This window comes from Sus scrofa, chromosome 7 (genome assembly GCF_000003025.6).
Source record: "Sus scrofa isolate TJ Tabasco breed Duroc chromosome 7, Sscrofa11.1, whole genome shotgun sequence".
Taxonomy (NCBI): domain Eukaryota; kingdom Metazoa; phylum Chordata; class Mammalia; order Artiodactyla; family Suidae; genus Sus; species Sus scrofa.
In genome coordinates this window covers 71067690-71080280 of record NC_010449.5, presented here as the reverse complement: position 1 = coordinate 71080280, position 12591 = coordinate 71067690, and the positions used below count along the sequence as shown (strand labels likewise).

The following is a 12591-nucleotide window of genomic DNA, read 5'->3' as shown; positions in this document are numbered from 1 at the left end:
GTCACTTTTAGAGTTTTTTCTCTCATTATCTCAGGTAAGACCTAAAGAGAGCCTTTCTTATATCTGAATCAGCTTGTAAAATAAAACTTTGCTTATCATAACAGTTATTTTATAATACAATGTGGACAGAAGAAATACAGCCCAAACTATGCCTTTTCAAGAAAACATCAATCTTTCTGTCAACTCATATCATATGTTAAACAAAAATGAAATTAAAGAATGCCACATGAATCTTTAATGCTATTTCAAATAACATTCTTGATATTTAGTCTTTAAAATATTAAAGAAAAAAATTTAATTTATGAAATTATTTATAAAATTTTCTTAATGATATATTCAATATCTCAAACCTGAAGATCAAAGATTGAGCACAATATTAGGTTAAAATGTATCAATACTCATTCTTTACAACATATGCTTCATATTTTGGAAATGTAGTTTAGAATAGAAAAAGAAAGTCATGTAAAATTGATTTTAGTTTAAATTCTTACTCAAGAATTGATCCATAAGATTAAACTGATTAATTCAGTAGTGAAATAATATGAAAAACTGGTTAAATTTTAGGAATGCTGAATTGTGTATTTATTATTATTCTTTCTGTGAAAATAATCCCATTTCTATGTAAACACCTACTGGGAATGTTCAATGACATCTATACAAATATATAAATTTCAAAGTCTTTCTTTGGGCTTAGGCTACCTTTATCCATTTTTAGGAGAAGTCTGAGAGAGGAAACTCTTAATACTTTGTCAATAGGGAGAAGGTGAATTATTGAACAATAGCGATTATGGTAATTATAGGCAGAACAAATGATTATAATGATAACCAGAAAAGGTTTTTCGTCTTCTTATATGACTGGAGATTGATATACAAAATTAGTAATTGTCTAAAACAGAAGTTTCTGAGGAGACTTCAAAAGCATAGATCCTCTGGGTACTACTTAAAATTTTGATTTATTAAGTCTGGAAGAGAATATCTAATTTTTTTCCATAGGTAATCCTATGGATCCAGCAAGTTCTTGAACCAACTGCTCTCATTTGAATGCCCGCCTACATGTGCCAAGATTTTTTTTTTAATTGTAATAAATACCATAGAACAACCATTAGGAGGGAATGATTCTGCCTCACCCCTATGTTTCATTCTATGAGGAGTGGTTTTCAAAACATCCCTACTCCTTTTATTTTCCCCAAGAAATGAGACAAATCTCCTAGTTAGCTGGCATACAGCAATTAGTCCATGTTTCTGTAGTGAATAGAACTAATCTAACAGAGGCCCAGAGCATGAGGATATTTGGTGTTTTTTCTCCTTCCTTACCCACCAAGACCAGTGGCCATAGTGACATGGATAAGAGTTATCCTTCCATAGTAAGACACTTTATTCTTAGAAGACTGTTAAAGCGCTCTGGAGAAGTGTGTTGGTGAACCAATTCTGATGTTGAATTCCATTCCCTAAATTTGCCTTTACGTGTAATGAAATTATACTTTTTGATATCACAAGCATGTCTTACTTTTCAATTAAGTCAAAACATACGTAGGAAAGAGCAGAGCTTTGTATAGGAACCCACCCAAAAAATATTCCTATTAGGATTAAAGATGAAACACACAATTAAGCATAAAGTCATTAAATATATTATTTTCTAAATGTAAAATACTAGTAGTGTTCAGGGAAGGAAATTTTTAAGAAATTAGTAAATTCCAGTGGGTTGGAAACACACATTTGAATTTCTAAATTGATAAAAAATCATGAAATGCATGCAATAATTTTCTGAGAGAAAAAGAACAAAAAGCTAGTCAAAATATCTACCATTATATAGACCTGCTTCATTTGATCATAATTTTCAAAGCCCATCATCATATGGATTATATAGTTTTATCCATAAAAAGCCTAGATAGTCTTTGCATATGAGATGGGCTATAAAATCTGCAACATCACAATACATATGCAATGTCTTAACCTTCTTTATGAACAATCATCCTCTATATTTGTTGCTTTCTAAATTTTTAAAAAGAAATGCTTTCAAACTGCATTATGAGTAACTAAAGTTATATCTAAGGAAAAAATAACTGTACATGCAATCTAGAATCTATTTCTATCAATCTTAGATATATAGGTGCTCCCTTTTCTGCTAACCCTATTCTAAATATGTTTTTTTTGTGTGGATTCCTTAGGTCATCTTGGATTGTTCATTTTCTTCAAGTATTCAATCACAAGTTCTATTGATTGTACCTCTGCAACTTGTATAATAGTTTATCTAGCCTCTAAATTTCTCATTCCTTTCATATTCTACTCAATATTTTCACCATCCCAGACTAATCTTTCTAAAATGCAAACTTAATCATGATCTTTTTGCATCCCTCATTTTAAAAACTTTTAATAATTCCTCATTTTCTTACACAGTAAAATATAAATCTTATAAAATAGAATCCAAAATACCATTCCACTTAATTTGTAGTGCTCTGTTACCATTCTGTCAAGATTCTGCCTCCTGAGAACTGGTGCTCTAATTACATAGAAAAACTTCATTGTCTATGCCATGCATGTGAATGACCCTCTTCCTGTAGAGAGTGCCTTCCTTCCTTTATCTGGTGAAACTGTAACACAATCTTTAAATCTCAGATCCAACATTACCTCCATTGAGAAGGTTTTACTAAGTCTTCCCAATAGAGTAATAATGTCCTCTTCCTCTGGGATTCCACAGGACCTCTCACACTGCCTATAAATTTCCCTTTTAAACTAAGAGGTCATGGGAAAAGATAAAGTCTTTTCTTGTCTTCACAGTGATAAGCACACTGACAATAATAATGAATAGACCTTGATTAAGTCACATTTTCCTGAATGTTATTTTTCTAATATATACAAGAGAGATGATTATCAGCCTTTAGATTATTGCACAGATTAAACAAAATATACATGCAAAAATTTCTATCACATTAGGTAGCACATAAGTAGCATTCAAGAAGTATTAAAGTTGAATTATGTGGCACTTTCAGACTATCAGTCATTTACAAAATTTTTAGGCATATATTTAAAGAAGGGTAGTGTAGATAGGTACTATTGAAACTCTAACAAGAAAAATAAATTATGCTAAAGTTGGAACACAAAAGTGAGTGCAAAGTAAATGAATACATAATTTTTTTTTATCTTGTCTTTTTAGGGCCATACCTGCAGCATATGGAAGCTCCAAGGCTAGAGGCTGAATACAATTTTTTTTCTACTGTCCAGCATGGTGACCCAGTTTCACATACATGTACACATTCTATTTTCGCACATTATCATGCTTCATCATAAGTGACTAGACATAGTTCCCAGTGTTACACAGCAGCATCTCATTGCTAAGCCATACCAAAGGCAATAGTTTGTATCTATTAACCCCAAGCTCCCCAACCACCCCACTCCCTCCCCCTCCCCCTTGGCAACTACAAATCTCTTCTCTAAGTCCATGATTTTCTTCCTGTGGAAAGGTTCATTTGTTCCTTATATTAGATTCCAGATAGAAGTGATACCATATGGTATTTGTCTTTCTCTTTCTGACTTACTTCACTCAGTATGACAGTCTCTAGTTCCATCCATGTTGCTGTAAATGGCATTATTTCATTCTTTTTTATGGCTGAGTAGTATTCCATTGTGTATATATATACCACATTTTCTTAATCCAACAGATGGCCAACAGGCACATGAAAAAATGCTCAACAACACTGATTATTAGAGAAATGAAAATCAAAACTACCACAAGACACCCACCACTCACACCCGTCAGAATGGCCATCATTAATTAGTCCACAAATAATAAGTGCTGAAGGGGGTGTGGAGAAAAGGGAACCCTCCTGCACTTTTGGTGGGAATGTAAGCTGGTACAACCACTATGGAGAACAGTATGGAGGTACCTTAGAAATCCATACATAGAACTACCATATGACCCAGCAATCCCACTCTTGTGCGTATATCTGGACAAGACTTTCCTTAAAAAAAGACACATGCACCCGCAGGTTCATTGCAGCTCCATTCACAATAGCCAAGACATGGAAACAAGCCAAATGTCCATTGACAGATGAATGGATTAGGAATAACTGCTGCAAATAATAATTTTTTGCATTTTAAAAATATTTTATTAGAGTATAGAGTACAGTGTTGTGTCAATTTCTGCTGTATAGTATAGTGACCTAGTCATAGATATATATACACAATATATATTCTTTTTCTCATACTATCTTCCATCATGTTCTATCCCAAGGGATTGGATACAGTTCCCTGTGCTGTACAGTAGGGCCTCATTGTATATCCACTCTAAATGAAATAATTTACATCTACTAACCCTAAACTCCCAGTTCATCCCACTTTCTTCACCCTCCTCCTGGGCAACCACAAGTCTCTTCTCTACATCTATGAGACTGTTTCTATTTTATAAACAGATTCATTTGTGCCAAAATTTAGATTCTGCATACATAATAATTTAATGGAAATATGAGTCCTTTAAGATATGAGCTTATTAGTCCATTTATATTTTTGTGATTATATATAATATATAGTTTACATATATATTGATTTATTTGTTGTATTACTATTTTATCTCTTCCTTCAATTAATTGCTTTATTTATTTCTCATCTTTCCACTCTGTTAATTTGAATATACGCATTATATTGGTACTTATAACACTTTTTATCTATAATATTTTATTAAAGCATAATTGATTTACAATATTGTATGAACTTCTGCTGTGCATAAAAATAACTCAGTCATATGTACACACACATTTTAAAAAATATTATTTTCCCAGGATATTGGCAATAGTTAGCTGTGCTGTATATCTATGAATTTACTCTAAACTGACTGAAAATAGGTTGATATTCTTCTCTCCCAAATGACATAAAGTCATTAGAATGTTTTAATTCCAACCTGCTCCTACACCATCATCATAATCTTATCTACTATTGTTTTACAGTATTTTATTTCCATTTTGTTTTAAACTGTCCAGTATATTGTTATTTTATACAACTGATTTCTCTTTAGATCAGCTCACTCACATATTTACTGATCTATTTGTTTAACACTTTTTGGTCTTATTTATTCCTTCTCAGTTGAAATTCCATCTTACCTAAATTTATGCTTTAGCAGTATTTCCAGTGAAGTTTTGTTAGTGGCAAATTCTTTCTGCTTTTGGTTGTCTAAATATGAATCTTATTTGCTCTCTATATTGAATTACTGTTTAACTAAACTTAGAATTTAAGTCACCATTTTCTATCATTACTTTGTTAATATTATTCTATTGTCTTCTGACTTCTGCTTTTGTGGGTGAGAGTTTTTTTGTGGGGGTGAGGGGATAATTTTTATTTTAAAACACAGCACAGTGTTTTAACTCTAGTTCCAAGAAGACATTTTTTTTGGTTTATATTCTGAAGTATCACTCTGATCATCTAACTGTGGATTTATTTTATGTATTCTACTCTATATGCATCGTAAATCTTTTTTTTTTAAGATACATTTTCATTTTTATTTTTTTATTTTCCAAATACATTATTTTTTTCTACTGTACAGCATGGTGACCCAGTTACACATACATGTATACATTCTTTTTTCTCACATTATCAAGCTCCAACATAAGTGGCTAGACAGAGACTTGTGGTTGCCAAGGGGGAGGGGGAGGGAGTGGGAGCTTGGGGTTAATAGATGCAGACTACTGTGTTGTAAATCTTAAATATGAAAGCTCTCTGCTTATTCTCTTCAAATATTAGCTCTTCTCTATTATTTATTTTCCCCTTTGGAATTCACATTAGTCAAATGTTAAACCACCTCTGTTTATTCTTCATTTCTCTTAGCATGTGTTTCTTTATATAGATGTGCTGCATTTAGGATGATTTTCTGCCATCTTTCTTTAGTTTATGAATTTTCTTCTTAGCTGTTTAATCTATTATTTAATTTATTGGATTTTTAATTCCAATTATTACATGTTTTCTTTCTATAAATATATATTTCTATATATGCCTTTTTAATAATTTCTGGGGTTTGCTAAAGTTTTCAATTTCTTCTTTTTATGTATTTATTTCATGCATAACAGACAACTTATTTTCTGATGTACATGGTGGTTTAATACTGATGTTATTTGTATCTTAATACTCTAACTCAAGATTAACAGTTTCATTGTATTTTTGAGATTATAAATGGCATCATCTTCAATAAATATTGAAGTAAGAATACTGGGCAACTGGGGGTTAGGGTTTTTCCTTCTGCAATAGCTATGCATTTCCTTTTTAAAAAATACCTTAAATTTCTCAGTGGTCTTAGTCTGAAATTTTCATTAATTTCTTTGCCCAGAGGGTAACAAATCATGTAGTGTTAAAAAATTTAACCCCAGATCTGTTATGATAAGGCATGTGGTTTCAGAACCTCAGGGGAAATATATCAGGGCACAGCCAAAACAGACCACCTTCCTTATCATCCCATTTTACTGAAGTGTAGATATATTTCCTTTTACAGTCTTTCATTAAAGTTGTATCCCTTGAGAATCACAGCCTTAAATGAGAATCTCCGTGCTGAATTCTTATCTTAACTTTTCTCAAGGCTTCATCACCTGTCCACATCTTGGCATTAAACATAAGCCTCTGGATTACTTGGGCAAATGATTCTCAAACATATTTAACACCACCCTTTTAGCAAGGTTTGGCTGTCAAAATGACTGAGACCATGGCAGGTATTTTGAAGATGGGAGCCAGGGATATTAATCATCCTAAATTTCTTGTGTGTATTATGTAATGTAGTCTACCATATACAATATACAAAGAAAAAATCCAGGTGAATGAGGACCCAAGTTTTTACACCTATGAAAGAAATTAGAATCAACTTATAGATTGATATTTCAGGACTATAAAAAAAATTTTTTTTTAATTTTTTTTTAGGACTATAAAAAATTTCAATGGGACACAAGGAGAAAAAAAAATTGTAAGAAATAGTTTGATAAATTTAACTTTAATAAACTCAAATCTTCAACACAAAACAACCAGGGAAAATATAAATGAATTACTAAGGAAAATGACAAATGTAAGAGCACATATATATACTTGGAAGTGATTAATAATGATATACATTAATCATCAATGCAACCCAATTAAAAAGGGGGCAAAAACTAAAATCATTAAAATGTTGGAAACAGAGGTCCCAACAGTCATCCACCCTCAGAAACCCAATTTAACAACTCTCCATATTTGAAAATCCATTATGAGAGCACTGGAGCACAGCTGAAATATTCCAACATTTAGAAGAACACACACACAATAGCCACTTTGAAAAATTAAGAACAGTTCCACTTTACCCATGTCAAGCCTCCCCCAAGCCACCATAGTACAATGCCAAGAGGGACCCTTTTGGCTATTTTCTCCTGCAGGGCAAAAAGAGTGAATTGAGCATCAAACTTCCTCAGTCTTTCAGGACATTTCCTAAGAGGTCTATTTCTGTCTCTCACCTTATCCAGAATTCTGAGGAAATAAGCATAACTATATTATCTGGGGAAGCCAAGATCAAAGAAAAGAGGTAAGAGTTCACAGGAACTGCCATGTGGATCTCAAATACTAGTTTGTGAACACTGCCAGACTATCTATGAACCCTACCAGCTGAACTGTCTACATACTTCAGCAGCTATCCCACCCTGTACCCTAAAATCAGTCTGAAGGTGCCCCTGAAGCTGGCATGTGTACATCCCCACCAATGACATGTGGTTCTCAGATGCTAGAGTGGATCTCAGCAGCCAGTTCAACTCTGTGATATTGAGAGAAGGAACACAACACTAGAATAGCTCCATCAGGAGAGGGAAAATGTTGGAGCATCCAACTATTTTCCCATGATCTTGGTGTAATGCTTAGGGAAAAGAAGAGGTCATGGCTGACACCAGGCACAGTTTTGGAAGGTAGGGAAAAGGTATATGTTCCTTAGACATCTTCTTCATGATAGAGAGAGAATTGGAGCTTGTACCCACACCCTGGAATTTTAGAGAATACCCTAGAGAAGAGCTGGTGGATCTTAGGACTCAGCACAGATCTGTGGGTTTAAGAGAAAAATACCACCTTAAGACTTCTCCCCAGGAGGGAGCATGTAGAGAGGTGATATCCACAGAAAAATTTTGAGAGATACCCAGAATCTCTAGCCAAGATATCTTGTGTATGTCTTTCCCTCTTGAAATCAGGCCATACACACTGGAAGAAGTGACTACTTCAACTGCATACTCCAATGCAAAGCTATAAAAAACATGAAGAATAAGGAAGCATAACTCCAAAGGTATAAAATAAACTTCAGTAACTAATCCCAATGGAGGTTTAGTAACTAATCTCCATTTGTAGAACTGGAGATCTACAAATTGCCTGACAATTTTTTTTAAATGGTCTTAAAGAAGTTCAATTTTCTATAAAAGAACAGATAAACAAGTAACTAGCAAATATCTGTAGAAAACCATAATTTGAAAAGATATATGCACTACAATGTTCACTGAAGCACTATTTACCAATAGCCAAGACATGGAACCAACCTAAATGTCCATCTACAGAGGAATGGATCAAGAAGATGAGGTGCATAATACAATGGAATATTACTCAACCATAAAAAAGAATGAAACAATGCCATTTGCAGTAAAATGGATGGACCTATCATACTGAGTAAAGTCAGTCAAACAAAATAAATATTATGTCACTTATTCATAGAATCTAAAAAAAAATATGAAAAACCTTATTTAAAAAACAAAAAAGAGACTCATATATTTCAAAAACAAACTTATGCTTATCAATGAGGAAAGGCTGGGAGAAGTGATGGGTGGGGCATTTGGGATGGCTTATGCACACCCTTGTATATAAAATGGACAGTCAACAGAGAACTGCTATATAGCACAGGGAACTCTAGTCAATCTTCTGTGAGAACCTATATGGGCAAATAATTTTAAAAATAATAGATATGTATACATGCACAACTGAATCATTCTGCTGATAGCAGAAATTAACCAACATCATAAATCAACTATACTTCAATAAAATTTTTTAAAATGAAAATAAAAGAAATAGTCTTTCCCAGAGAAACAAAAACTGAGAGAATCTGTAACTACTAGACCTGCTTTACAAGAATTACTAAGGAATATTCTTCAGATTGAAAGGAAAGGATCCTAAACAGCAAAACAATAGCATATGAAAGTATAAATCTCACCATTAAGGACAAATATATAGACAAATATAAAATGAAGCAACACTGTACTTTTAATTTTGGTATAAAACTCAGAATATAAAGATATCAATAATAACTTTAAGCAAATCTGGTAGTGTAAGTATAATATGAAAGATACAGGAGTTCCCTGGTGGCCTACCATTTGGGGATTTGACGTTGTTACTGCTAAGGCTCAGGTTTGATCCCTAGCCCAAGAACTTTCACATGCATAGGTGCAGCCAAAAAAAAAAAAAAAAAAGATGTAAATTATGATATCAACAACAAAGTGTTATAATAGGGTAGAAGTAAAAGTGTAGAGTTTTGTTTATAATTAAAGTTAAAATATTATTATATTAAAATAAACTGTTATAAGATCTTTTATGTAAGACTCAGGGTAACCACAAAGAAAATACTCAAAGAAGATACAAAAAATAACTGTAGAAAAGAATCAAAACATATCAATATTTAAAAAAATCACCAAATCAGAAAAGAAGACAAGAGAAGAAGAGAAGGGAAAAAAAAGTAACTGTATTACAGACAAAAAATATTAATGAAATGGCAATAATAAACTTTATCATCAATGATTATTTTAAATGTAAATGGATTAAACTCCATGATCAAAATAAAGTAGCTAAAGAAATAAAACAACAGTAAATTCCACCTACACATTATCTACAAGAGACTTTAGAACCATGATCTGGAGTTCCTGTCATGGGACAGTGTAAATGAATCCGACTAGGAACCATGAGGTTGTGGGTTTGATTCTTGGCCTCACTCAGTGGGTTAAGGATCCAGCATTGCCAGAAGCTGTGGTATAGGTCACAGATGCAACTTGGATATGGCATTTCTATGGCTCTGGGGTAGGCCAGCAGCTGTAACTCTGATTAGACTACTAGCCTGGGAACCTATACATGCTGTGGGTGTGGCCCTAAAAAGGGAAAAAACGACGACAGAAAAACTATGGTCTTAAAGTAAAGACATTAAAAAAGATATTACATGCAAATGGTAACCAGAATAGATGAGGAATGGTTATATTTATATCAAACAAAATAGAATTTAAGTAAAAAAGTCCCAAGAAAAAAAGCCATCATAATGATAAAAGGGTCAATTCAATAGGAAAACATAACAATTATAACATATATATATCCCATATCAGAGCAACTATATAAAGCAACACTGGCAAATATGAAAGGAGAAATACACAGCAACATACTAAGCCAACAATCTTTTACAATGCATTCTTCCCCAGAGCTGGGGAAGAATATGTATTTTTTCTAAAGCACACAAAGAACATTTCATAGGATAGATTATGTGTTATATCACAAAAGAAGTCTTAATAAATTGACAGTTGAAATTATCTCAAGTTTCTTTTCATTCAATGAAGTAAATTATGATTCAATAATATAAGGAAAATGAGGAAACACATTTATGTGAAAATTAAATAACATACTCTTGACCAACACTGGATGAAAGAAGAAATCAAAAGGAAAAATTAAAAATATTCCAAGACAAAAATGAAAATATAACATACCAAAACTTGTTGGAAGCAGCAAAAGCAGTATTTAGTAATGTTTATGAAAATAAATACTTACGTTAAAAAATAAAAAAATTACCTCCAGTAAAAACCTAACTTCAGACCTCGAGAGAACAATAAAAGAACTGAGCTCAAACTTACAAAACAGATTAAATGATAAATATTAGAATGGAAATAAATCACATGGAGAGTTGCAAAACAACAGAAAAATATAAAACTAGAAGTTGTTTTCTTGAAAATATTAACAAAATTGACAAAACTTTAGACTAAGAAAAGCAATAGAAGACTCAAAGAAAACCAACAATTAAATAAAGGAAAAGAGCCTGAGAAACTATTATGAATAAGTTATACATAAAAAATTGAACAACATGGAAGAACAAGATAAATTCCAGGAAACAAAATCTACCAAGACTTAATCATGAAAAATTTAAAAATATGAACAGAGTAATTACTAGTAAGAAGATTTATTAGTAAAGAAAACAAAACAAAAAGAAAAGCCCAGAAAAGGTGACTTCAAAGGTTAATTCTACCAAGGATTTAAAGAAAAATTCATGCCAAGACTTCTCGAACTCTTCCCAAAAAACTGAATGGGAGGAAACACTTCCAAACTCATTTTATAAGACGAGTAGTATTACCCTAATACCAAATCCAGATAAGGACACTACAAAAAGGAAAACTAGAGGCCAGTATTCCTGATGAATATAGATGTAAAAATCTTCAACAGAGTATTAGCAAACTGAATTCAACCACACATTCAAGTATCATACACCATGATCTAGTGAAATGTAGCCCTGGAATATAAGTGGATCACCATATTAAAATCAAGCAATGTGAAAAAACACATTTAAAGAATGGAAAACAAAACATATGATCATATCAATAGATGCAAAAAAATGATTGAAAAAAATAATATCATGATAAAAACACTTAACAAATTAGGAACAGAAGGAAATTAACATAATAAAGACCATACACAACATGCCCACAGGTTGTTTTCACTCACCAGTGAAAAGATGTAAGTTTTCCCTTTAAGATCAGGAACAAGACAAGAACGCCTCCTCTTGCCACTTTTATTTAACACAGTACTGGAAGTCCTAGTCAGAAAAATTAAGTAAGAAAAAGATATTAAGCATCCAAATACATAGGAAGAATTACAATTATCTCTGTTTGCAAATGACATGATGTTATATGCATAAATACCTAAAGATTCCACAAAAAATCCTGTGAGAGCTAAAAAAACTCAGTAAAGTTGCAATATATAAATAAATATACAAACATTAGTTGCCTTTTGATATACAAAACATAAAACAATCTGAAAAGGAAATTAAGAAAATAATCCCACTTACAATGGTATCTTAAAGATTAATACACTTACAAATAAATTTAACCAAGGAGATAAAAGACTTATTCCTGAAAACTAGAAATAATTCATCAAAGTAATTTAAAAACAAATAAAAGATATCTCACATTCATCATCGAATACTTAATATTGTTAAAATGTCCACAGCACCCAGAGTGGTCTACAGATTCAATATAATCTTGATTAGAATCCCAGTGGAATTTGTCACAGAAATAGAAAAAACAATTCTAATACTTATATGGATCCACAAAGGACCACAAATAACCAAAACAATCTTCAGGAAGAAGAATAAAGTTGGAGGCATCCACATGCTCAGATGTGAAAACATATTACAAAGCTACAAAAATCAAAACAGTATGAAAATGGAGTAAAATTAGCCATAAAGCCATTGAAAAAGAATAGAGACTGCATAAATAAACCTCTACATATATGGTCAAATGAATTTCAGAATGGTTCCAAGAGCACATACATATGGAGAAGAATAATCTCTTCAAAAACCAGTCTTGGGAAAAGTGGATATTCACT

General features: G+C 32.2%; 1 long non-coding RNA gene across 1 annotated transcript in view; it reads right to left on the bottom strand.

The window, feature by feature from the left end:
• The window catches only part of LOC102165728, a 169239-nt gene extending 157298 nt beyond the window's left edge, over positions 1-11941 (bottom strand). Inside the window, exon 1 of the long non-coding RNA XR_002345876.1 lies at positions 11710-11941. This is a non-coding gene — a long non-coding RNA (uncharacterized LOC102165728). The remainder of the gene's footprint in view (positions 1-11709) is intronic.